The sequence below is a fragment of the Grammomys surdaster genome, unplaced genomic scaffold (assembly GCF_004785775.1).
Source record: "Grammomys surdaster isolate TR1022 unplaced genomic scaffold, NIH_TR_1.0 232, whole genome shotgun sequence".
Lineage (NCBI taxonomy): Eukaryota > Metazoa > Chordata > Mammalia > Rodentia > Muridae > Grammomys > Grammomys surdaster.
The window spans coordinates 972526-998376 of record NW_021604677.1 but is presented as its reverse complement, the minus strand read 5'-3'; the positions used below and the strand labels follow the sequence as shown (position 1 = coordinate 998376).

The 25851-nt window shown below is 36.0% G+C and overlaps 1 non-coding gene and 1 pseudogene across 1 annotated transcript; one reads left to right on the top strand and one right to left on the bottom strand.

Moving 5' to 3' along the window:
* The first annotated feature begins 2303 nt into the window (after positions 1–2303).
* Positions 2304–2496, top strand: LOC114626279. The gene has a single exon (XR_003712211.1). It is a non-coding gene; the product is annotated as a U2 spliceosomal RNA (small nuclear RNA).
* Positions 2497–14965: 12469 nt separating this feature from the next.
* Positions 14966–15311, bottom strand: LOC114626267 (annotated as a pseudogene).
* Between the last annotated feature and the right edge of the window lie 10540 nt (positions 15312–25851).

Below are 25851 nucleotides of genomic sequence, written 5' to 3'. Positions count from 1 at the left end.
TTCTTTCTTTCTTTCTTTCTTTCTATCTTTCTTTCTTCTTTCTTCTTTCCTCTTTCCTTCCCTCCTTCCCTCCTTCCCTCCTTCCCTCCTTCCCTCCCTTCCTCCTTCCTTCTCTCCTTCCCTCCCTCCCTCCCTCCCTTCCTCCCTTCCTTCTTTTGGGATGGGTACATTGATTATTCTTGAAAACTTTCACAAAACCTTTTGTCCTGCATTTTCTCTCACTTCTTTATGTGTAAGTCCAGCTAGTCATACTAATGTTTGTGTTGCTCATTTCGCTTATGCATTCCTCTCTGCTTATTTAAAAAAATCTTCAGAAAGAACTTAAGATATGTTTCAGCCTGGATCCTCTTTTCATTTTAAGAGATTCTAATACCTTATACATCAATCAAGCTACTCCCTGTGTACATTAACATTTTTCTTGTTGCTTCTGTGGAATGTGGTAGTATTCTACTCCCCAACTTCCACTATATTTCCAAGTGTTGGTATTAGAGTGTGCTCTTTCCAGTGCACATGTTTTTTTCAATTTTTCATTTGCTTTTTATATTGTCTTCATGTGTTCTTGTATTTTTCTAATGTAGTACTCATCTTAAGTACTCTAAATTTTACCTTTCCTCTATACTAAACTCTTCATTGACAAATAATTGAATTCAAATGGCTAGTTAGAAGGCCATCATTATTATTGGAGACTTAGTTTTATTTAATGCTAAGTGAATTTCTTTGAAGGGTTTGGTGTTTTCTGAATTCTGATATAAATGAATGTTCATACTTCCATATTTCTTTATATGCCTCATAAATAAATATTTATCAATCACAGGTAGTGATTGATTATTGTTTTTAGTTGTCAACAAATCATAAACTATCATTTCAAATTATTTTTACATTCTCAAATTATAAAAAACTGCTTTGCATCTAAACAAATAAATATATCCCACATTTATAATAATTGCCAAAGCCCCAAATCCTAGAAATTATAAAGATAAAAAAACCATCATGTCTAGTAAGGCCCTCTCAAAGGTAATGCCAGTTATTTTCCTGACTCTTCAGGGTAGGCAAAGCTGAGAAGACAAAGCTGTGATGGGTTCTGGTATGGGAATCTGAAAAGTGTAGGTCCTAGAAACTTCTTGCTGTCATCTATGTCCACATGAAACTTGTTCCAATTAAACAATGAGCAATGGGTAAAAAGACTTCCAAATCCATGTCTTCTAGAAAAGTAGTATCTAGAATATAAAAAGATTTTTAAAGGCAATAGTAAGAACAACCAATTAATTTCAAACGTGATAATGTATTTAAATATATGTTTCACAAAGAGATAACGATGACAAACAAGAATGTACAATTAAATTTATTTTTAATTTATTATTACTGTACTGAAAATTTATAGTTAGATTCTATTATATGGTCACTAGAATGGTTAAAATGCAAACAAGAAATATGGCAATAGTATTATAAAAAACAGAACAGTTGAGATATTTTTATGTTTTCTGATATTGAGCAAAAGCATACAGCATACCTATGAGCTACAACTTTATCCCTGCAGTTTGAACTCCAGTGCAACTGCTGATCAGAGATTCAAAATACCACAATCATTGTGAAGAACACTAGGACATTGTTTGAGAGGTGGAATGGATGCTTACTGTATCCCCAGAATTCCAAATTTTAGAGAATTCATTCAATAGAAAGCATCAAAAAGCATATAACTATAATGTCTTTGTTTGTAATAGTCAAAATTTGGATAACTCAAATGTTGGATGTTTGGATAACTATAATGTCTTTGTTTGTAATAGTCAAAATTTGGATAACTCAAATGTTCTTCAGCTGGAGGATGGATGTACAAACTATAGTCTATCTATAAAATGGGACAGTTCTCATGCACACTGGGGGATGAGCTATAGAAGCATGTAGTGATATGTTTGTATCTAAGACAGTAATCATGTCAAGTGAAAGCTAGTTTAAAATAACTATGTATTAGATGATTGATTTATATGACACATTAAAAATGGAACACACCAGGGCAGAATCAAATAAGGTAACAGGAGGAGAGGGAGAAATCAAACAGAGGCATGAATAGATTTAGTGCAGATAGGGCACATATTTGTTTTGCTTGTTGTTTTGGATAAAGGTTATACAATTGTACACATTTTAAGGATAGAAAACAATGATAATAGAATTGTACCTTTAAAATGTAAACTATATTATACATGTACATGCTATATCAACAAACAAGACTAAAAGAATTAAATAGTCTACAGTTTAAGAAATTTTATAAGGCTAACAGAGGTGGCATAGCATAGAATCCACATGGCATTGCTTCCTGGCCTTTTGGCTAAGATAAAGCACAGTATCTGTTCTTATAAATTTAATAATACACACATACTATCTTCTCACTTTTACATTACAAGTGTTGTTTTGAAGCAAAACATTTGAAACAGCCAGCTCATGAGTCTTAGTTTTCTCCTGAATGTGATGTTAATAACATTCATATTTGAGAGACAGTATATATTAAGGGACTGTTAAGATAGCAACATGTAAACTTGTTTGTTGAGGCTTCTGGTCAATATCCTGTAGGGAGTGTTCTTTGCTGTGTTATGCTGTATTTCAGGATTATAAATTCAACCCAAGTGATTCTCAGGTTTAACCATGAAAGTGGATACATTAATTGTATTCCAGGTTATATTTTCCATGGTAATGTTGTACCTTTGTCATGGTAAGACTCAGTAGTTAGATTAAAGTAATTTTGATGTTTATTTTTTGCATGCGTTTGGAGTACTTCATAACTTTTCAAAACTGTATTTCTTAATAGTGTTCCAGTGTAATAGTTAATTTGGACTTACATGGTTTTGTCATTGAACAATTTGTAATCTACAAGGTTTGATTAAAAGTGAGACTAATCATATTGGTTCCCATAGAAAAGGCAGTATGCAAAACAGTGAGTTACCAATCTACCCAGCAGATACAGTCCATGCTGTTAGTTCCCAGTACTGGAAAGTGTGTAGACTCACAGTCTGGAGCTGCAAACACACAAAAAATGTGCTGATTGGTAGTTTTCCCACAAAGTATACCAGGGAAAAATAAGATCTAGGCTGCTTTCCGAATCCCTAAGCTTGTAATACCGTTTCCGATATATACATATTTTTAAACATGGTTGGCAGTATTGAAGTATACCTTTGTCAAGGATCTCAGTCATACTGGATGAAGGGCTTTTCCAACTCCAGAAGTCTTCATGTTAATGATTATTAGATCTACATATGAAATGATGTCTGAAGATAGAGGTAGGAATTTCAGACAAAGTCAGAGACCATGAATGCAGACCATTGTGATGTCAAAACACCAGCAAGACACCATCACCTTGACTTTATTTTGCAGTCATAGCTATGCAAAAATTAGACATTGTGATTTTGTCACCAATGACAGCAAATTACTATTTTTGTTTCATTCTTAATTAAGCTATTCTTTCAGGAACTAAAGGGAAAGAACAAATATTTCTGTCGAAAGATCAATAGCCAACACTCAGATTTCAGCATTTCCTTTGTTCCAATAGGTTGATGAAAGTGATGGATTTATACCTTTAGAGTTCTGTCCTGTATGAATATGCTATCTACAAGTGCTTCCTGTGTCTATGCCCTTATTATCACTAGCTCTGGCCATTCACTCTTTTCTCCTTTCTTGTTTTTACAGCATATTGTAGAATTGGTCCTCTGAGGCAAGTGTTAGATGAAAACACACCGGAAAAGGGATTTAGGGAGGCTCACACACTAGATAGAAATGTCAGCCAAGCCTCTGCTCCTTTCTCGGTTGGCACATTCTCTGGTGTGCTTCATTTCACTGATTTATTTTTCTCTGCTGTATTTATGGTTATATCTAGTAGATGTTAGTTTGCCTTTTTATTTATTCTCACTCCCAGCATTTAGAAATGGTATTGTCTTATTTTTCTCATCTGATAATTAGTTTAAAAATAATCTCCCACTTCATGTCTTGCAGTTATCTCTGCACATTTTTCCTTTCTTTTTACTTCAGACATTTTGAACTCCGCAGGAGAAACTAAATACTGCTTTTGGTGTCATTGTAACACCACGGACAGTGGTGATTACTCTCCAGGTTAGATAAAAACTGAAGGTTCCAGTGAGCTATTCTCAGTAGCTAGGCACAAATAGAATCATATGCTGTTTCAGGTCTGGCCTCAGGCGGCTGGAGTCACTGAAGGTCATTCAGCTGAAGGAGAAGCTTCTCTGAGGTCTCACTGTGGCTGGCATTCAATTAAGTTTTTCTGGATCTGTACTTCACAGAGGCCAGCTTTGTATCCCTTCTCTGTGAAGCAGAACACATAACTGAAAGTTGGTCCATGTTGAGGAATTTGATATTTCTAAACAAAGTCTGCATTGTTTTTCTGGACTAAAGGTTAAGAACCAGACAATTGATTGGACAAAGCACCGAATACATAGTTCTGTGAACATTTTCAGGGAGGGGAGACAGAGAAAGTAGTTAGTCAGTTCTTATTCGATTTATATCCTTCTGGAGCATCAGACTCTCCATTCAAAATGATGTAAAATCTAAAGTATCTTTCATATTTTCACCATACATATACATACACATATACATTATATATACATATATATAATGCTGACTTTTTCTTGTTGCTGAGAAACTGAGAATGTTTTTTAAAAAGACTTCCTACAGTCACATAGAGTATCTTACACTCTCAATTTCTAGAAGTGATCAAAAGAGACAAGTGGGACAGTGGACAGTGTTCTTGGGAAAACAATAGCTCAGCAGAAAATTTTCTCACCTGAAAACTCTTCTCACCTGAAAATTGATAGTTTTGGATACATTGCTACTGAATTGTTTAGAGAGACTCTATAAATGTATGAGGACACTTTAATACGTAAGGAAAGCTGATACACAAAACACAAATGCATATGCCTTTGCCACTGTTTACCATTTATTTGCCAGTGTTTACATAGTTTAATTCAGGTTTAACATACCCAACACCTCAAACATTTTCATTTCTTTTTTTTTTTTATTGGATGATTTATTTACATTTCCTATGTTGTCCCCTTACCCCATCCCCCACCACCCCCTCGGAACCCCCAATCCCCTCGCCCCTCCTCCTTCTTCTCTGTGGATGTAACCTCTATCTACCTCCCCACCTCCCCACCCTCAAAATTCCCACCCCCTGGGGCATCCAGCCTTCATGAGGTCAAGGTTCTCTTCTTCCACCTATGCCCAGCAGGGCCCTCCACTTTTACATATTCAGCTGAAGCCCTGGATCCCCCCTTAAGTGCTCCCAGGCTGGTGGTTTAGACCCTGGGAGCTGTGGTTGGTTGGTATTGTTGCTCTCCTCATGGTGCCATAAATAGTTTCAGCTCCTTCAGTCTTCACTCTAACTCCTCTATTGAGAACCCCATGATCAATTCAATGGCTAGTTGTGCCATTGAACAACATCTGCCTCTGAATATGTCTGACTCTTGAAGGCCTCTGAGGAGATATCCATATCAGGCTCTTATCAGCATGCACTTCCTGTCTTCCGTATCAGCATCTACCTTTGGTGATTGCACATGGGATAGATACTCAGGTGGAGTGGTCTTGAGACGGCCCCTCCTTCAGTTTCTGTCCCTCACTTTGTCTCCATATTTGCTCCCTTGAGTATTTTGTTGCTCCTTCTAAGAAGGACCGAATCACCCTCACTTGGTCTTCCTTCTTTATGGGCTTCATGTGGCCTGTGAGTTGCATCTTGGGCGTTTCAAGGTTCTAGGCTAATATCCAATAATCAGTGAGTGAATACCACGTGTGTTCTTTTGTGATTGGCTTACCTCACTCAGGATGATAATTTCTAGTTCCATCCATTTACCTAGGAACCTCTCGAATTCATTGTTTTTAATAGCTGAGTAATACTCCATTGTGTAAATATACCACATTTTTTGAATCCATTCCTCAGTTGAAGGGCATCTGGGTTCTTTCCAGCTCCTGGCTATTATAAATAAGGCTGCTATGAACATAGTTGAGCATATGTCCTTGTTATATGTTCGAGCATCTTCTGGGTATATGCCTAGGAGTGGTATAGCTGGATCCTCGGGTAATGCTATGTCCAATTTTCTGAGGAACCGCCACACTGATTTCCAAAGTGGTTGCACCATCTTGCAGTCCCACCAACAATGGAGGAGTGTTCCTCTTTCTCCACACCCTCGCCAGCATCTACTATCACCTGAGTTTTTAATCTTAGCCATTCTGACTGGTGTGAGATGGAATCTCAGGGTTGTTTTGATTTGCATTTCCCTGACGACTAAGGATACTGAACATTTCTTTAGATGCTTCTCGGCCATTCGAGTTTCTTCCGTTGAAAATTCTTTGTTAAGCTCTATACCCCATTTTTTAATAGGGTAATTTGGTTGTCTGGAGTCTAATTTCTTGAGTTCTTTGTATATATTGGATATTAGCCCTCTATCAGATGAAGGATTGGTAAAGATCTTTTCCCAATTTGTTGGTTGTCGTTTTGTCCTATTGACAGTGTCCTTTGCCTTACAGAAACTTTGCAATTTTGGGACTAGTCAAGGTTGCCCACTCTCCCCCTACCTATTCAATATAGTACTGGAAGTCTTAGCCAGAGCAATTAGACAGCAAAAAGAAGTCAAAGGGATACAAATAGGAAAGGAAGAAGTCAAAATATCGCTATTTGCAGATGATATGATAGTATACTTAAGTGACCCCCAAACTTCCACCAGAGAACTCCTAAACCTGATAAACAACTTCAGCAAAGTGGCTGGTTATAAAATCAACTCAAACAAATCAGTAGCCTTCCTCTACATGAAAGATAAACAGACTGAAAAAGAAATTAGGGAAATGACACCCTTCACAATAGTTGCAAATAATATAAAATACCTTGGTGTGAATCTAACCAAGCAAGTGAAAGACCTGTATGACAAGAACTTCAAGTCTCTGAAGAAAGAAATTGAAGAAGATCTCAGAAGATGGAAAGATCTCCCATGCTCATGGATTGGCAGGATTAATATAATAAAAATGGCCATCTTGCCAAAAGCAATCTACAGATTCAATGCAATCCCCATTAAAATCCCAACTCAATTCTTCACAGAGTTAGAAAAGGAAATTCTCAAATTCATATGGAATAACAAAAAACCCAGGATAGCGAAAACTATTCTCAACAATAAAAGAACTTCTGGAGGAATCACCATCCCTGACCTCAAGCTGTACTACAGAGCAATAGTGATAAAAACTACCTGGTATTGGTACAGAGACAGGCAGGAAGATCAATGGAATAGAATTGAAGACCCAGAAATGAACCCACACTCCTATGGTCACTTGATCTTTGACAAAGGAGCTAAAACTGTCCAGTGGAAAAAGGACAGCATTTTCAACAAATGGTGCTGGTTCAACTGGAAGACAACATGTAGAAGAATGAAAATTGATCCATTCTTATCCCCTTGTACAACGCTCAAGTCTAAGTGGATAAAGGACCTCCACATAAAACCAGATACACTGAAACTAATAGAAGAGAAGGTGGGGAAAAGCCTCAAATACTTGGGCACAGGGGAAAAGTTCCTGAACAGAACTCCAATGGCATATGCTCTAAGATCGAGAATTGACAAATGGGACTTCAACATTATCATTTCTTTGTGGTGAAAACAATCTTTTCTTCGAACTTCTTCAATTGCTGCTATCAGTAATCACCCTATCATGCCTCTTAATTAACTATAAGTATTTACCTATTGAACAACCTTTTCCCATGCTAACACTTATTCTCCCTAGCCTTGGGTAACCATCATTATGTTCTCAATTTCCTGGAGATCAACCTTTTAGTGTTCACATATGAATGACATAACATGGTGTGTGTCTTTCTGTACTTATTTCCCCTTTTAAGGTCTGATAATACCTTAAAGATACATTTTTAACTGAACTTAGACTCAGAGAGTACAAATTATATCTCTTCTTGGTGTTTTGCTTTGGCTATCTTCATTCTCTTGGCCAAAAGTTTAATATATTATAAAGCATCCTCCTTATTTTTCATAGTGTGTTTCTTTATTCTTCATAGTAATATGTCAGTATTTGTATTGTAGAATGTAGTAAATAATATTAAAAATTCCCAGTGTGGGATTTCTACCCACCTTAGACCATTTATGTTCCCAGATGAAGCACACCTGCACCCTTTATGTTTTTAAATATGCTTTAGGCAGCACAATAGCTGGGCAGCTGCCTACATCTCCATGTTGTTATAATCTGCCTTCCTAACGATAACCCTGAATTATCACTTACTATTTACCATGTTTCATCTGGGCTGCTCTTGGCTCCAATTAGCAGGCCATGGGAGCCACATTGTCTTTACTCCTACCCCATGGCAGCTCTCTCCCTCCTGTATGTTCTTCTATTCCATGGCTGCTTCTCTCTCTCTTCCCCTCTCCTCCTTCCTCTAAGCCCACCAAAACTCAACCCCACCTATTTCTCTTCTTCTCAGCTATTGGCCCTTGGCATTTACTCACCAATCAGAATTAACTTGACAGCAGGTCCCCAGAGGCTATGTGCAGACACCAGGTTTTATTCACACTTAGCATTACCATAGAGAATAAAAGACAAATCTTTATCAGTAGAACACATGTAGTGACAAAATGATGAATCCTTGCTTGCTTTGATCCTGGGCTTCTTACCTTCTTTATTAGAGGGCTTTCTCACAACTTGTTGGTAGACATTATCTTCTTTAGACAGACTGAATAGTTTCAGATTCTGCTACTTCTTTAAGACCCCAACCACTGAGGGACTGTATATACATTGGTCCAGGAATAGGAATGTTCCGAATCTGTCTGTCTATCTGTCTGTGTGCCATTTTTCTCTTATAATAACCACTTTGAGAACACTCAAATTGGCATCCACAATGTATCAGGGAACTGACTTGTGCTTCTTCTTACCAGTTCCCCTTGGTCTAGAACAAAATTATTCTTCTTCAATAGCAGTCAAAGAAAACCTTGTTTGCTGTTCCTATCACTGATTTACACTTCATCTGGAGTATCAGCAGCTTCTTCTGTGAGTACGAACGTCTCCTACAAAGTGTGAAGTTTACATATATCATGCACTTCAAATAATTTTTGACAACTGGTGGCTGAAAGTAGATATTCAGCTTCTTCTTAATGCAGCTTATAGCCTACAGCTACAGGATAAAGTTTTACCTGACTTTTCACTTAATGCATTCACTTAATGCATTAGGAACATTCCTATTCCTGGACCAATGTACATACAGTGCCTCAGTGGTTGGGATCTAAAAGAAATAGAGAGCGCATTAAGCTATATTGTCCTAAATGACTTGATTCTTTTTAAATGTTAAATGGTATTCTATTTCACTTATGTACCACAGTTTCTTATCCATTGGTTACCTGACAGACCTTTGAGTTGTTTTGATTTCCTTTCTATTTTCAGTAGTGCTACAATGAGTATAAAAATGCAGACATCAATTTGACATACTTACTTCATGTTCCTTGGTGAGTAACCAGTAAAAGGATTCCTGGATCAGATGTTAGTTCTATTTTTAATATTTGGAAGAGTCTTTAGTCTGTTTCCATAATCATTGTAATGATTTATATTCCCAAGAACAGTGTGCCGAGTTTCCTTTCTACAACCTTGCCAGTTTTTATTGTTTTATTAATAACCACTCTTGCTGAGGCAAGAGCCACAATGAGGCGTTAGCTCTTTTTGGTCTTGCTGTGTGTTTCCTGTGTCTTCATATATGACCATTTTCATATATGACCATTGGCTATTTGATGTTTTCTCTTTGAGAAATGTCTCTTTAGGTCTTTGAACTATTTCCAACCAGACTTTATTATTACTATTATTGTGGGTTGAGTTTGGGGATTTGTTATGTATTCTTTACCAGATAATGTTTACAAGCATTAAAAGATAAGTAGTTTACAAATATGTTTTCATTCCCTGTAAGTTGTGTCTTTATCAGTCATTAATGTCCTGAAAAGATGCCTTTTAGTTTGATTAATCTTTGTGTATTTTCAGTTGTCTTTGGGCAGCTTCTGGTTTCTTGTTAATAAAAAACGTTCATCTCTTTTAGTGTCCTGACACTTCCTCTAGTTTCTTTTAAGTTCCTGGTTTTAAACATTGTTAATAAAATTTGAGCTGTTTTTATAAGAAACAGGAAACTGGTTTTATTCTCTGAGGAAACACACTTTCCCTAACCATATTTAAAAAAATAGTTATACAGTATGTATTCTCAGTATCTTCATCTAAATCAGTTGATTATAGAAGTGTAGATGTGCTTCTAGTTGCTTTATTCTATTCCATTTGTCTATGTATCTGCTTTGTGTGTTTGTTTTTACCTATTTTATATTTTGTTGGAACTTTGTAATGTATTTTTTTCCAAAAGGATCAAAGAAAGGAGGCATTCTACTACCTTACTTAATATTCATACATATGTATATGTGTATATGTAATACGATGCCTTCTTAATTCTTTTTGGAAAGATTGCTATAACTAATAGCTAGTGAGCTTCCATTTTCTTTCTCTCTTTTTTCCTTTCTATACAAATTTTAGGATATTACTTTCAAATTCTGTGAATAATACCATTAGTGTTTTGATAGGAAGTGCATTGAATTTGTAATTACTTTGGATAGTGCCAATCTTTAAATGATGTTGATTCTTCCAGTCCATGAACACAGGATATTTTTACGTTTGCAGGGGTGTGAGTGTCTTTTATTTGCTTCATTGGTGTTATATTTCAATTTATTTCTAAGTGAGTTAAGTTATTTTATAGAGTTTCTGAATGAGATTGCTTTCTTTATTTCAAGTTTCAGTCATCTGTTATTTCTGATTAACAATGCTACAACATTTTGTGTGTTGATTTGATATTCTAAAACTTTTATGACTTAATTAGTTCTAACAGTTTGTTGTTGTTGATTCAATTTTGGTGGATGGTTGAGTTTTCTATGCATGAGACCATGACATCTGAAAATAATGAGAATTTGACTTGTTTTTTTTCTCCCAATAATTACTTTTTATTTCTTTTTCTTGCTTGATTGGTGCATTAGACTTCCAGTGCTGTGTTGAATAAATAGTAAAAGTAGACATTGTTACATTTCTTTATTTTCAAGGGAAGGTATTGAAACTATGCTTTCTCAACTATAATGTAAGCTAGCTAGAGATATTTTTAATGCTGTAGTTATGTATTACTTGGCATATTGGGTACTCTTCAAATTCTTATTTAATGATGACTGACTTAACTGGTGAATTAAACAGTAGTCAGACTTCCTATTCAATCTCTAAAATTCTCTAATATTAATTATTTTCTTATATAAAATAAGTTATTAATTACCTGACATTGGACAGAATGAGTAACATGAAAGATAAAGGGAAACTTGCTAGATCTTATCTGTGTATGTTACTACTATTTAAAATAAAATCTAGGAGTTCTATTCTTGCTTTGTCCTGGATTCTGAGAAGCAGTGACCTAGCACATAACACATAAGTCAGAAGATACTATTTGCCATCTTGAGTTCTTACTTGGCATTTTGGAAATTGACATTTAGCTTAGTTTTTATGACAAAACTCTTCTAACTTCCAAAGTGATGTGTAGAATAAAACCTATACATTACATTTCTGTGTGTCCTTTGCTCCATGTGACATTCAAAGATTAAATAGGTGAGGAAAGTCCCTCCTTTTAATAGTCAATATTACAAAATTCTAAACACTGACATAATAGCTGTGCAAACATGTAATTTCTATGTGTTGTATCACAACCTAGGGTCAAAAGCCTAAGTGAAAAAAAAATCACATAGTATGTATGATCATATTTCTATCACTTTTGGGTAGTATGTGGATGGAGAGGCAGGATTTGACCTTTGAAGAGAGGACTAGAACAAAGTTCTGCAGGGGAAATCAGTCTGCACTGTGTAGTTGATTACAACTGGAGCCCAGGATGTATTTGAGAAATATAGTAGGTGGTGGGAAATATATTTTTAAAAGATGTTGTGGTTTTATTTCAGAGTGGTTGAATATTACACCAAATTTTTGTACTTAATTAGAAATGGGAGCAGTGGTGGAGTTTGAAAAAGTCTAAGTTTGGTAAGTTCAAACAGTCAGATCAAGATGTATGATACCATAGTGTAAAAGTTGTATTGGGAAATTACTCCATTCCTATTCCTAGGTTAGTGAAGTAAATGAGACAGTGAGGTGAGGAGCAGCAGTATCAGGGTATGGACAAACAAGTGTCATACTTATCTGCAACATAAGACATTCATAAAACTTCGAGTATTCACACACTTGAAGGTGTGAGCAAGATATAAAACTGCAGGGAAAAGATCATGTGGTCCTTTCAGATTAGACATAGCTAGGACAACCACACTTTTAACTAGTGAATTGGGACAGAAGTATCTCTAGTAGTTTGTAATCTACAAAGAGGTAATTCTGAAGAGAAGAAATTTAAAGTAGAGGGATGGGGGTCTCAGGGATAATACCCTGACCTTTTTTGTTTTCTCTCCTTTGAGTTTATTTCCAGGATTCCCATTTGCCTAAGCACAATGGTAAGCCTGAGAGTAAGGTATCTGTCAATACCATTCACTTATGTCATCTCCAGCGCACAGAGCAAGACAGAGAATGGAGAACTGTCAGGAGAGTTAATGAGAGCTTTCCTATGTGTTTGGAATTTCCTGTGTGTTTGCAAAGACATCAAATGGGAAATTACACAGAGATGTGGAAGTGTACACTTGAAGAATGAGGAGATTTGGCATAAGACTGAGGGGGTAAGAGCTACTAATATCATGTGATTGTCTGAAATAATGGAGAAAGACAGTATCAGAGAAGAGGTGATCATTTCCAGTGAGGCAACATTGGGAAAATGCTACATCTGGAAGCTATATAAACAAAGAAAAAAATACATAAATAAATTCAGGAAGTTGTGTCATGAAAACCAGGGGTAACTGCTTTAGGAGTAAGAAGCCAAAGGCAGAGGAAATGTTTATTTAAACTTCAGACTGTACACTCTATTAGTAGCACTATATGAATGTGGTGTAAGCAGCTAATTCCTGTTATAGTTGTATTGAATTAGTAGAAATATAAAAAAGAATGAAGATGACAGCAATTATAATGAAGGGTAAGAGTTGAAACAAGTAATCACATAGTCACAGCTCTTTTGAGACCATCTTTTCCTGTCCTCTTCCTCTTTCTCTGTTAAGGGTAATATTTAAAAAAGCTGTGGTCCAGGCTGACTAAACAGTGGTGGCTCTGCTTAGCTGTGCCGCCATGTTTTGCAGCCAGAGGCCATGCACACGTGCCACAGCTAGAAACAGCCAGCCAGAAACACTGGCCCTGCCACCCATGAGATGGCAGCATGGGAGATGGCTCTGCCAGTCTACCACACTGTCTTCACAAAGCTTGGCTGAACCCCAGACAATGCCCACCAACCACACGGTACCTAGTAGAAATGAAACTCTTATGCTTAACTATTATCCAAAGGCTTTATATATTTAGAAATGTTCAATTAACAAGATGCTCACACAATTTGAGTTGTTATCCAATACCTAACCTTAGGTAAAATTTGTTACCCAGGACTGTTCTTGATACATGCGTGATTCTCCATGTCTGCTACATCTCTCCTTTCCTTCTAGCTACTCCTCTTCCTTCTCCTTTTCCTCTCCTTACTCCTCCCACATTAGCTCCTCCCAAATTACCAAACTTATTGTAAAATGTGGCAGGGTGGGGGGGATATCCTGCTACATTTCTCTTTTCTTCTCTCTATGTTATGTTATACATTTACCTATATGGAACATCCTTAGTTTTTATGAAGATAGCATATTGCATAGTTACTGTCCTCATCCTTGAGGAAAGTTGCCAAGGTCTTGATCTACTTCATGACTACATATAAATAACAAGTGTGCTTCTTTTTAAAATTAGAAACACTAGACAATAAGTACATTAAGCACATTATTTTGTATTTATATAGTAGGATTATATTTTGATTATATAGTAGGATTTGATCCATAGTAATTTATTGGATGACTGAAGAAAAGATGGATGAAATGGATCACAGGCATAGGAGTTAGTCAATCTGGTCTCTAGTGAAAGCCTTAACATCTAACACACACAACTCCTTTACATTACAACCAAACTTACTTACTACCTCTAAGAATAATCATGAGGGCTGGAGAGATGGCTCAGCAGTTAAGAGCACTGACTGCTTTTCCAGAGGTCCTGAGTTCAATTCCCAGCAACCACATGGTGGCTCACAACCATCTGTAATGGGATGCAATGCCCTCACTGGCATGTCTAAGAGAGTGACAGTATATTCATATACATAAAATAAATAAATAAATAAATAAATCTCTTAAAAAAAGAATAATAATGAAATTAAAATTTTCCTATAAGAAGGTTATTGTATAACTTAAGTGAATTATGAATATTTTGACTATTTAAATGTTGAGGTCAAATTAAATATCTTCTAGAGTGTCCTTAGAATAAAATATCAACATTTTTTTCATTTTACTGAGTTTGGCTCAAGAAAATGGTCATATTTCTAAATGTTCAATGATATGACATACTTTGTTTCAGTTTACAGTATAGAAATTAATATACTGTCAGCTTCTTATAATGTGATAATTTTAAATTGTTGTAAAATTAGTGACATTAAAGACTTAGGCCGGATGATAAAGCAGCGTTCTGTGTAAATATTGCATGATGGCGGACTATAACCAATGATCTTCTCAAACAGAACATGAAAAGTCTCACTCTTTTTTTTTTCTGGCTCTTTAAATGTTTTAATGATAACATGCAGATATTCACATCAAAATACACAATAGGGATCCAAGAATACACAGTAGGGATCCAAGAATATCTTGAAGGACCTAACAAAGTTAAAACTCATGTCAGGCCAAAAAAAAAAAAAAAAAAACAAAAAACCTCATGTCAGAACCAAACACTGGCCAGCCACAGCTTGTGTCCAGGTGGGACTCACAATGACTGGAAACTGGCTTTACTACTTCGAACCCTGGTCTAGTTCCAGGACCTTCATGCCTTCCTCCAGCTTGAGCATGCCTCTTTCCTGGTGCAGGCGGTACCTCTCAGCCATGGACTGAAGCATCCATTTAGTCCGAAACTTCTTTTCTTCAGAGCCATAAATTAAGATCTCGGTAAGATCAGAAGATTCCAGAGTCTTGAGCTCAAACATGACCCGGCCCACCTGCTCGAAGTGAGGCATTCGAGATCCCTGTGGGCTGAACAGAGAACACCAGCTTGTTGACTTGCAATACTTCTGGCTTTTCCACGTCTGTAGGAATTTTCACCCATGGGGGGATATCTTTACGAGTCGCATGAGTTTTCATCTTAATTCCTGACAAGGAACCTGTTTCCAGGGAAGACTAGGTCAGGTTTAACCTCGATGGCCTGAAAAGTCTCACTCTTTGTCTTAAAGTTTCCATTGCTGTGAAGAAACACTATGACCAGGCAACTCCTATAAAGGCAAACATTATTTGGGACTGGCTTACAGTTTTAGAGTGTCAGTCCATTATCATTGTGGTGGGAGGTATGGATGATATCATGTGGGCAGATTTGGTGTTGCAGGAGCCAAGAGTTCTACATCTTAACTCTAAGGCATCAAGAGAGGAGACTATCATTTACAGGCAACCAGGAAGAGAATATCTCTTCTCCACTGGGAAGACCTTGAGCACAGGACCACCCCTACAAGTCATGAACTTTCTCCAATAAGGCCATGCCTATCCCAAGAAGGCCATACCTCCTCATAATGCTGCTTCCCATGGGCCAAACATATTTAAACTACCTTATTCGTCATTTTCATTGTGGTTGAAAATTGGAGCTGGGAAATCTGGTGTATTCTTAAATAAGTAGTGTCATTTACTTTAACACCTTCACCGACACAAGTAACCGTTACTTCCCTTAATAAGTTTTTCTTCTACTGGTAAACGAACATTATCTTTCTACTATGTAACATTTAATCATAGTTTTATATGATTTCCAACACATTAGTGAGTGGATATTTGACTGCGTGCAGATCATATCATTTTTCTCTTTCTTGTTTTTCTTTTTAAATTGTATTTATTTGTATAAACTGATTTCAGTACTGGGTATTCCTATATATCACTGCCCTTAGACAACTTGTAATATATTGTACATAATTAACAGGCACTCACAATTACAAGGTTAAAAAAAGATATGTTTTGTATTTCTCCTGGCACAGTAAGAAAGTGATACTGAGAAAATTTATGTGATTTGCACAACAGGGAAATAAATGTGAAGTTAATAGTGATATGGAGAGACCCAGTATTTAAATAAGAAAGCCATTGATCTAAAATATACTTATCAGGTGGAATGTGGTTAGCATACTACATCCTATCATTACAGAACGAGGGAAATCTCTATTCTTGATCTTGTTGTTCATGTCAATATGTGTACTAACACTAATGTGATTATAATGTTGAACAGCATGTAGTTTTCTAAATTTATGAAGGTACATATTTGGAGATTGTTTCTTTGTGTGAATACACATAAAGAATTTTGAAAAAAAAATGAGACAAGATATCATTGTATTGTCAGGCAAGCCTGGAACTGCTGGACTCACCGATTCTCTGGCTTTGGCCTCCTGATACTGAGTATCTCAGAATGCATTTCCACACTTAGCTCTAATCTTTCATATGTATATATTTACAGAAACATTCAAAGGTGTCTTCCCATTTCCTGCTATTTTCCTCTTGGACATATTCTACTATCTTGAAAAGCATCTTCAGAAGGGGAGTAAAGTAATTCCTATGGATTGATAAAAATAAAACAAAAATTGACATTACATTTGCAATCTTATCTCTCATGGTGTTTGATAGAAACACCAGGAATGGAATGAAAGCAAAACTTTTGAGTCAGTGATGGTGATATATGACTAAAAGATATATGAAAAGTTATGTAAAATGTCTTGTTTTTCAAAAAGTAGATACCAAATTTTCATGACAAAGAAATGCATTGACTTTGTAGAATATTATTGTACAATGTCATAAAATTGATTAAATGATTTTTATATTTTCATAGGTCATCCACATAGCTTATGTTTGTAATTAGCAAATTTATTTACTTAGCAAAATTCATTTTTAAAGAATTGATGTTAGAATACTTTATCTTTAGAGTCATTGTAGTATCAAACAAAGGGATGGCCACTGGGAGGTTATTTGAAATCCAGATAAAAGAAGAAACTAATCCTAAAACAAATATAAAAAACAAATGTAAGACAAGCATTGTATAATTTATGGATAAATCAATATCATTTTCTGAAAATGTTAAGCTTATATACACAAATAAATTGAATTACAATCAGATTACATTTTTTTATAACATCCATTGCCTAGTTTGTCTGAACTATTACTTGATATATTTGGGGAGAGGACAATTTAATGTCCAATCATTTGAGTAGCCACTAGGATTTTATTTATGTTATTAGCCCCTTGAGCAAAATATATACTAAGCTTCATGAAAAAGGCACAGAAATTTGTATTTCACTTAAAAAATATTCATTCTTTTCTCGTCAAAATTTTACTCTATATCCCAGACTGGCCTCGAACTTGAGATCATCTGACTTCTGTAACCCCCAAGTGTTGGTATTAGAGTGATTACCAGTACAAAACATTTGCATTTGATATGTTGAATTGATAGTAGCTTGAAGGTAGTAGAGAAGGTCACAAATGTGTTAGTTATAGAACTTTAAGATATTTTCTGAGTCTGAGATTCAACTTTATAGGAGGATGAGACATATAGAGATTAAGTTGGATTTCAAAAATCCTGTTTTACTCTATAATATTATTTTGGAATCTAATTTAATTTGGTGTTAATGACATTTGACCTTTTGGTAGTATAAAAGCAGCATATTGTGTCTGATTATAAATACAGTATAACCTATGGTGTTGCCATTAGATTCAGAATTTGGACTACATAAAGAATGTCAACAAACAATTGTAGCTTGGGACTTTTAGCATCTAAGAATGTGAGTGTTTTTGGAGAAGGAAAAATACATTTCCAAGTCAGTTTTTTGGATAACTGTGGATTCAAGCTAAGATCTTAAACTAAAACTTTCATGAGTAAAACCCATTTCTTCCATGATCCTAGCTATAACTAAACCGCTCCTGGACAGTATTTTCTGAATGTTTTAATCTCATTTACCAGATCAATTACTGGAAACTCAGTGTCCTGTATAGCTTTGTGCTCTTCATGATGAAGATCTGCTGCCAGCCACATAGGTGCTTAGTATAGTGACGGTGACAAGAACAACTCCATATTTAGGTGTGACATGAAGGAGTTGTGGAAAACACTATAATAACTTCAACCACAACTGATAGCCATTTACTCATTCTGTTTATGCTGATAATTCGAATAAGATATTGGGAAAAGGAGCATTTATTTCAGCTTTGAAGCTATAAGCCTTGAGAAAGGCACAGCATAGTATGTTCCCCTGACCTAAAGAAAGGAACGAAAGGAAAGAGAGAAATCACACTAATTATATATGCAACATACAGTTAGAATATTCTCTTGTAAGGTAGAAAAGTTAAAATTTGATTCCTGTTAAATACTTTTGATTTTGAGGGTTGTTGTTGTTGTTGTATATTAACTCAATTAAAAAATACCTCATTAAAAAATCACATAATTTTATTTTAGAATAGGCTTTAATATACATCATTTTATTTGTTCTCATTTGATTCTTACAAATACCCAAGAACAGGGACTATAGACATTTTATTCAAATTTTAGCAACAATAGTTCTGTAGCTCTGAGAGATATTAACTTTCCTCATGATTAGTTATTAGAAAGTTGAACCAGAATACAGAAATATTTTATGACTTTTATTATACATTAGATATTAGATATTGCCTGAAAGGTAAAAATGAAGCACTTCTTCCCTAAAGATTCTGAATGGCAAACAATGTATAACACTTTCAGGAACTGCTTAATATTATATATTGAATGGAGATTTGCATCATATCTAATTAGTATTAATGGCATATTTAAATAAAACACTAAAAGTAAAAAGCAAATTGAGGGCCATAATTATATGGCCTCTGAATCCATTTCCCTAGAGTTCACCTGAGAGAATTTTCAAGAAAAATTGTGGCAAGAGTCTACCTTCCTATGCTTATCAGTTAATTACCTCCTTCTACACCTTAATTCTTTACATTTGTCTCCCTAGTTTGTCTCCTCACTTAAAAGAGGAGGCAGAAGCTGGCAAATCTCTGTGAGTTCCAGGACAGCCAGGACTACATGGGGAGACACTGTGTCTAAAAATGAAACAAGCAAACAAACAAAAGAGAGGAGATAGAAGCCTACAGAGAGAGGTGGCTTGGGTGCACAGCATGAGCTATTCCAGGTGACACAACAAAGAAAGAAAACTTAAGACCAATCTCCCTTATGAATAATGATGCAAAAATACTCAATAAAATTCTCCCAAACCAAATCCCAAAACACATCAATACAATCATCCATCATGATCAAGTAGGCTTTATCGTAGGAGTGCAGGGATGGTTCAATATTCAGAAATCCATCAATGTCATCCACTATATAAACAAACTCTAAGGGGAAAAAACACATAATCATCTCACTAGATGCTGAAAAATCATTTGACAAAATTTAACATCCATTCATGGTAAAAGTCTTGGGACGATCAGGAATTCAAGGCCCATAATTAAACATAGTAAAAGCAACATACAGCAAGCCAGTAGCCAACATCAAGCTAAATAGAGAGAAACTTGAAGCAATCCCACTAAAATCAGGGTCTAGACAAGGCTGCCCACTCTCTCCCTACCTATTCAATATAGTACTGGAAGTCCTAGCCAGAGCAATTAGACAACTAAAGGAAGTCAAAGGGATACAAATAGGAAAAGAAGAAGTCAAAATTTCACTATTTGCAGTTATATGATAGTATACTTAAGTGACCCTAAACCTTCCACCAGAGAACTTCTAAACCTGATAAACAACTTCAGCAAAGTGGTTGATTATAAAATCAACTCAAACAAATCAGTAGCCTTCCTCTACTTAAAGGATTAACAGGCTGAGGAAGAAATTAGAGAAATGACACCATTCACAATAGTCACAAATAATACAAAATAACTTGGGGGTGAATATAACCAAGCAAGTGAAAGATCTGTATGACAAGAACTTCAAGTCTCTGAAGAAAGAAATTGAAGAAGCTCTCAGAAGATGAAAAGATCTCCCCTGCTCATGGATTGGCAGGATTAATATAGTAAAAATGGCCATCTTGCCAAAAGCAATTTATAGACTCAATGAAATCACCATCAAAATTCTAACTCAATTCGTTATAGAGATAGAAAGAGCAATTTGCAAATTCATTTGGAATAACAAAAAATCCGAGGATAGTGAGAACTATTCTCAACAATAAAAGAACTTGTGGGGCTATCACCATCCCTGACCTCAAGCTGTACTACAGAAGATCAAGGAATAGAATTGAAGAGTGAGAAATGAACCCACATACCTATTGTCACTTGATATTTGAAAAAGGAGCCAAAATTATCCAGTGGAGAAAAGACAGCATTTTTAACAAATAGTGGTGTTTTAACAGGAGGTCAGCATGTAGAAAATGCAAATCGACTCATTCTTATCTCCTTGTACAAAGCTAAAGTCCAAGTCGATAAAGGACCTTCACATAAAACCAGATACAGTGAAACTAATAGAAGAAAAGGTGGGGAAGAACCTCAAATACCTGGGCACAGAGGAAATGTTCCTGAACCAGAAGATCAATGGCTTATGCTCTAAGATCAGGAATTGACAAATGGTACCTCATAAAACTGCAAAGCTTCTTTAAGACAAAGGACACTGTCAATAGGACAAAATGGCAACCAACAGATTGGGAAAAGATCTTTACCAATCCTACATCTGATAGATGTAGGATTGCTAATACCCAATATATATAAAGAACTCAAGAAATTAGACTCTAGACAACCAAATGACCCTATTAAAAATAGGGTACAGAGCTAAATAAAAAATTCTCAACTGAGGAAACTCGAATGGCCAAGAAGCACCTAAAGAAATGTTCAACATTCTTAGTCATCAGGGAAATGAAAATCAAAACAACCCTGAGATTCCACCTCACACTAGTCAGAATAGCTAAGATCAAAATCTCAGGTGATAGCAGATGCTGGCGAGGATGTGAAGAAAGAGGAACACTCCTCCATTTTTGGTGGGATTACAAGTTGGTACAACCACTCTGGAAATCAGTCTGGCAATTCCTCAGAAAACTGGACATAGCATTACCTGAGGACCCACTGGGCATATACCCAGGAGATGCCCTGACTTATAACAAGGACATATGCTCCACTATGTTCATAGCATCCTTATTTATAAAAGCCAGAAGCTAGAAAGAACCCAGATATCCTTCAACAGAAGAATGGTCATAGAAAATATGGTATATTTACACAATGGATTATTGCTCAGTTATTAAAAACTATGAATTTGAGAAATTCTTAGGCAAATGGATGGAACTTGAAAATATCATCCTGAGTGAGGTAATCCAATCACAAAAGAGCACACATGGTATGTACTCACTCAATAATAATTGGATATAAGCCCAGAAGCTCGAAATACCCAAGATTCAACTCACAGACCACAGGAAGCTCATCAAGAAGAAAAAACGAAGTGTGGTTGCTTTTGTCCTTCTTAGAATGAATAACAAAATACCCATGGGAGCAAATATGGAGACAAATCCTGGGACAGAAACTGGAGGAGGGGTCATCTGGAGACTCTTCCACATGGATATCCATCTCTTTTGAAGACACCAAAGGTAGACACTGATGTGGATGCCTGGAAGTGCATGCTGTCAGGAGCCTGATATAGCTGTCTCCTTGGAGATCTGCTAGACCTTGACATATACAGAGGCAGGTGCTCACAGATAACCATTGAGTTCCTCAAGGTGTTCCCAATGGAGGAGTGAGAGAGAAGACTGAAGGAGCTGAAAGAGTTTGTGGCCCCATGGGGAGAGCAGCAATACCAACCAACCAGAGCTCCCAGGGTCTAAACCACCAGCCTGGGAGCACATAGGGAGGGACTCATGGCTCCAGTTGTATGTAGGGGAGGATGGACTTGTTGGGCATAGGTGGGAGAGAAAGTCCTTGGTCCTGTGAAGGCTTGATGAGCAGTGTGGGGGAATTTGAGGGTAGGGAGTTGAGAGTGGGTGAGTAGGTGGGGGCACATCCTCATAAATGCAGGGGGAGCGGGGATGGGATGGGGGTTCTTTGGTGGGGGAGGGGGAATGTGGAAAGGTGATCACATCTGAAATATAAATAAAATATCCAATAAAAATAAATAAAAATATTGATTTCAAAATATATAACTTATGCATGAATTCTTTATGACCTGTTTGCATGGAAAATTACAGTTATATTTCTATATGTAATATTGTTAATAAAAATTGTTCTGGCAATGGTTTCATCAAAAAAAATAAACAGAAAAAAAAACACGAAGTAGCTAAAGCAAGCAAGCAAGACTGGGTATTTCAATTGCCCACCTGAACCCCAAAATGGAATTAGCAAAAGAATGATAAAAGTTATAGATCATCATTATATTTCTATCAAAAGAGTTTACAGCAACAGAATTTTCATGATGTCTTCAAAGAAGAAGGAAATGTCTGAAAGTATCATTTTTTTCCAGTATTATTTTTGTCACTTTACTGGTTAGAAGAACCTAAGTGAGTGTTCAAAAAAGCTACCTGCTTATTCAGTGAAAAACAATTTCTGTCCTCAAAGAAGGCATGATGTAGATGAATTTTTCTCAATTTCTAATTATGAGAAAATTGTTCTGGGGCATCTTGCTAAACTGTTTCACATAGGAAGAACACTCAGTAGATATTTACAGTCTTTCCAGTGTTCATGATGGTATTTGGACGTCTTGTCTCCAGAGAGTTTTCAAGCTAGTGGTGTGTGCTTTGATAGATGTATCATCAGCTAGAAGAGACAACAATCTTCACTCAGAAGGATCAAACAAGAAAAGGGTAGGAAATCAGAGAAACAAGAGAGCTGATTTCTAGTTTGAGGAAAACAAAAAGGTTTGTGTAGGAATTGACTTTTGGTTGTATTTCAAAAATTATTTGGATTTCAATACATGGAAATGGACCATACATGTTCAGTGTGATCAGAGTCAGATTAGTATTGGAAAGGTCAGCTGGTGGCCAAGAGGGATTTGGACTTATTGAGCGGACAATGGGAAACTATTCACAGTTTCTGAAATCTTTAGAGCTCTGCTTCTGAGATATTAACCTGTAAAGCTGTGCTAATGAGAAAAGACAGCTGGAATGCAGTCATAGTTACTTAGCTGTTGAAGCAGCCTAGAAAAGTAATGATTGAGTTAGAAGAGGTGGTATGATAGGAGAAAAATGATGATTGAAACACATAGATTATCTACTCAGTATGTACTGAGATCATGGATTCTGTGAGGCTTTGGATTAATATTGGTAAGTAAAATTCAAGTAGGCCTCTGTCTTAAGAAGAATTATGATATATGGGTAGAAAGTTACTAAATAAATCTTATATTTACATAATCATAACCTCATAATGGAATAGATGAGTATGATACAGAAGATCTGACCTGGTTCTATGGGAGTAGAAAAGCACATTTTATGTGAAATTAGGGTAGGAAAGAATTACATAGAGAAGAGAAGGCTGTGGAATCATATCCTAGTCAGACAGATGATCTGAGAGGAGTTGAGGAGGGGAAAGAGTATGATTAAAATTTATTACATGCCTTTCCCAAGGAAGAGAACACCAATTGGTAATCTAATATAAAATGGTCAGTCTTAAAAATATACGTGTAATATTATACAGACGGAAATTATATGTTTAGGAATATATATATGCAGATACACATGGAACATCAATTACTGAAAGCAGGCAGGAATTTGAAAGAGACCAAGGAAGGGATATATGTATATGTAAATGTAAGTGTAAGTGTATGTGTATGCATATGTATATCTACATACATATGGATAGGTAGATGATAGATAAATAAATTCATAGATAGATACATAGATACATACATAGATACATAGGTAGGTAGATAGATATTAACAGCTTCATGGCAGCTTACATTTTGTCTGTAGTCAGAGACATTTGTTGTTTACCTTGCTTTGTCCTGTTATTCAATCTGGGACCTCAGCCATTTCTTGTTAGCTATAAAGATAGAGATATATAGAGACAGAGACAAAAACAAGAGACAGGTATAGGCATAGATATATGAATATAGAGATAGATAAGTATAGATATAGAGGTAAAGATACAGATAGACATAGAGATAGAGATAGATTGAGAAATGGCATATTATAATTTCAAAATAAAGGAAATAATATTAAATGATGAAAAAAATTAAGAAACCCTTTTGGTAAATCTTTGAGTTAGGTTAAGCAACAGAAGGGAGACAGTGAAGCAAGCAGAGGAAATATGTAGGAATAAACCTGAAATTCTAGGGTCACAAGTAGCAGAAAGATCATTTAAAGTCATGTAGGTCAGATTAACTCTACTTTATTCTAACATCAATGAATCTAAAATAGAAGAGATATTTGTGTATAATTTACATAGATCAAACTGAGAGCTGTATGGAAAATTATCTAGAGATAGGAAAATTTGACCCTGGGAAGGCAAAGCAAGAGGCCAGTACAATAATTCAGGGATAAGGTCACAATAGGTGGAAATAATTTGGTCATAGAAAATGGCAAAGAAGAAAATCATGTAGCACACTGGTAACCTACATGAAATTAGAGACAAGTATTTTAGAGTTTATGGTGATTCATGAAGCCATTCAAAAATTATATGCAAAACAATGAATTTTTATTTTAAGAGACTGTATTTAAGTTGTCTTTCCTAAGAGTTAAAATCAGGCCAGAACTGAATATTTAGATCTGGAACTAGATCCTGGGTAAATGATAACATTGGCAAAATAAAAATTAGTACTAGCTAGGAGAGAAGGTATCAGTGTAGACAATGGAGAAGGAATCACCAAGGGCTTTGGAAAGATAATTGAATGCGGGGCATCTTAGAAGCAAAGCAAAGGATGTTCAAAAGTGAGGAGTGAGTCTCAGTGCTCTGTGTTGGTGACCAAGTTCTGAACATCTATCCAAGAGGTACACAGGCTGCACTCATCAGGGTTAGTTTTGAAGTGACACTGGTGGTCTCAGTTTGAGGCATGAATAGACCCCAGAGGAATAAAATATTTAAGGGAAGGTTTGAAGAGACAGGAAGGAAAGCAATGAGCCAAGAAAACCCTTATGAGAGGTTGGAGTACAAAGGCCCCGAGATGGGGTGGTAGCTAGAAAAAGAAATAGCTGAGATTTTTAAAAATAGAATAACCTCCTTCAGAAAATCATTTGAGTCACTTTGTGATAAATGTTAAATGTACTATAATGTCTAAACAGAAATAGAAAAGTGCAACTCTTTGGAAGCTGAGCAGGCAAACACTGTTCATGAGAGGTGAATTGTGATTGAATTTTACTTAAAACAGCCTGTAAACTAACAATAAGAAACGATTGTGGGTCACATAACTTTCGTTAGCTAATAGCAATAATAAGAACAAATTATATTAATCCATGACTTTGGAGGTGCACATAGTATCTCATTTGCTTCCTGTTAAACATGTGGACTAGCTATTTCTGTAAATTTTATTTCCTATAGGGAATGAATAACCAAGATTACCAAGGTAGCAGGTGGAAGAATGCACAAATGTGAACCACTTTGACTCCAAGCCCTCACTAGCTCCTTACTCTGTTGCACAGCTGGATGGGACTGCTCTTCTGGGAAGTCAGAGTTCCTTCTGATGTGAACATCTGAAAAACTGATCATACAGGATTTCACCTATAGAACACAGGGTAACATCATAGAG